Genomic DNA, 2,510 nt, shown 5'->3' on the forward strand with positions numbered 1-2,510 from the left:
TCATGAGTGTTCTCAGGTAGGGTTCCCAGGGCTGGGACCCACTTGTGGACCCCCTCGTCAGGCAGGACTGACGGACAGGAGTGCCAGTCACGGGAGCACACAGCAGCTTCTCCCACCTTTTCAGGGCATTGCACCTGTCTCCCCCTTTCAGGATGTCCCCACCCACCGGACACTGTGAACCCTCAGACACTGCCCTGTCCCCCTCCATGGCTGCCTGAGTGCCCAGTCCCTGGGCCTCCCCCAGGGTCCCCACAGCCTCCATGCCACACCTGGCCTCCTCCTGCCATCCTCCCCCCTGCAGTGGGTGAGCCTGTCTGGTGACGTGTTGTGGATGCCGAGGGCTCCACTGCTAAGTGGTGTGATTTAGTCTGGGTTCTGTGTTTTGATTTTGCCCAGCTGCGTGCATTTAGATTAATCCTATTAGCTAGTGGGAGCAGGGCTACCTGCTGTTTATCAAGAGTGCTTGTGTGATTCCCTTTTAATATGTAGCCACCTTCCCTGGGTGGAGAGGCCTCCAGTTTTCTTCTGCCCACAGGTCCGGGGAGAAGTGCTGGGGTAGGCTGGGGGCTGCCGGGCACCTGCGTTCAGTCTCACCCAGACCCACCTACCAGCCTGCCCTGCCTCTTCCATCCTCAGCCCCTACCCAGGGTCCCACTTGCATCACACGGCCTTTGATGTGCTGTATCTCCAAAGCCAGCAGGTGGCAGGTGCTCTGAATATTTGGAGACCCATCCTGACTCTGAGTTTTTTCACCTGTAGGATGGGATGAATGATACCCATTCCCACCTAAGCAGGAGCTTGCCCTGAGGGTGAAATGAGAGTATCTGTTGACAGCACTTCGACAGGAGTGGCCCTGGTGCATTGTCGGCCTCAGGGCAGGCGGGCGGTGTGGTGGGCATCATCAGAAGCAGGTCGGGCTCTGCTGAGATAGCTAGGGGACGGGGGCTATTCCCATTTTGCAGGTGAGGTAACTGAGGTCCAGAGAACTTGCTAACGATGAGGGACCCCACATCCGTGGGATTCTTCCCAGGGTAGACAATCAGGGCGTGCTGGATTAATGGGCGACCTCACAAAGCTCTACCATGGGATACCTCTAGTTACTGCAAAATTCTTCCTTTCATTGAGCAAACGCTGTCTGCCCTTTATCACACCTTCCCATTGACCCTGGCTCTGCCCTGTACCAGTCTCCTGATCTCGAGGTGCTTGGGTCCCCACTGCTTACTGCAGCCCCCGGGATCCGGAGGGTCCCCTCCCTCCCCACTCATGTCCTCAGGCACAAGCCCAGCCCTGCCCAGGAACCTCAGTGGGGAGTCCTGGGAGTGAGCCTGCCCCCCCACTCCACCAGCAGGTACACAGAGAGCCAGATCCCCCTCCCTCAGGGGCAGGGGGTTAGGCCTCCACGGGAGATAAAAAAAGCTCTTGTCACAGTGATGTGGGAGCCCTGGGTCCCGGCGTTGTAACCCTCCCTCGGCCACCCGTCCGGTTATGGCAGGAGCAGGACCCAGGTGAGAGCGGGCGGCCGGGAGGGGGTGCGCACGGGGGAGATGCTCATTCCAGCAATCTGAGCAATCTCATGCTTGGTTAGGTCTGCAAGTGACATTGCTTCGGAGCTGACCAGCTGCGGCCCCAAGGCTGACCTGACTAGAGGGCTGGGAGACCCAATCTCAGGCCGTGAGGCCCCCGCAGCACCCGGGGGCAGGTGAGATGGGGGCAGATGTCAGGGCACGAGCCTCCCCACACCCCGAGGAGCACAACCAGCCTGTGGTGAACTCAGGCAGGAGAGCGCACCTGAGCCCGGCCACTCCAGACAAGGTGGGAAGTGCACCTGTCTGCAGGAATCATCCTGCCTGAGCTGCCTCAGCACAGCAGGGGTCCCAGGGCAGGGGCCCCCTCTGTCTGCCCTTGAGGAGTCAGGCTAGGTGGGACAGGTGGGGTCTGCTCCCTCCTGCCTCAGGGACCCTCAACAATCCGGGACCAGGACCTCCGGCTGGCCGTGTGCTGGATGCCCAGGGAGCTCCCCCCTGAGGTGGGGACCATCAAGAGCCATTGGTTCCAGCAACACCTGCAAGTCAGTGTGACCTTCCGGAGTGTGGTGTGGGGCATCAGGGTGGGCTGAGCTGGAACCCCATCCCAGCAAGCGACTTCACTGCCCTGGCCTCAATTTGCATTTCTGTAAAATGGGGATCCACCTCACCAAATCACAGGAGTCATTCAAGCCAGTCCCGAAAGGTTACATGCCCTGTGATTCTATTTACTTGGCGTTCTTGAAATAACAAAATGAAAGAAATGGAGAGCAGATCAGCGGTTTCCAGGGGTCAAGGAAGAGGGAGGAAGGGGAGGGGAGGATGCATATGGAAGGACAACAGAAGACATCCTCTTGGAAAGAATGGAAATCGAGGGGGCGCCTGGATGGCTCAGTCCATTAAGCATCTGCCTTCAGCTCCGGTCCTGATCCTGGGGTCCTGGCTCCGGCTCCCTGCTCGGTGGGAGTCTGCTTCTCCCTCTGCCCC

Source organism: Nyctereutes procyonoides, unplaced genomic scaffold, assembly GCF_905146905.1.
Source record: "Nyctereutes procyonoides isolate TBG_1078 unplaced genomic scaffold, NYPRO_anot_genome, whole genome shotgun sequence".
NCBI lineage: Eukaryota > Metazoa > Chordata > Mammalia > Carnivora > Canidae > Nyctereutes > Nyctereutes procyonoides.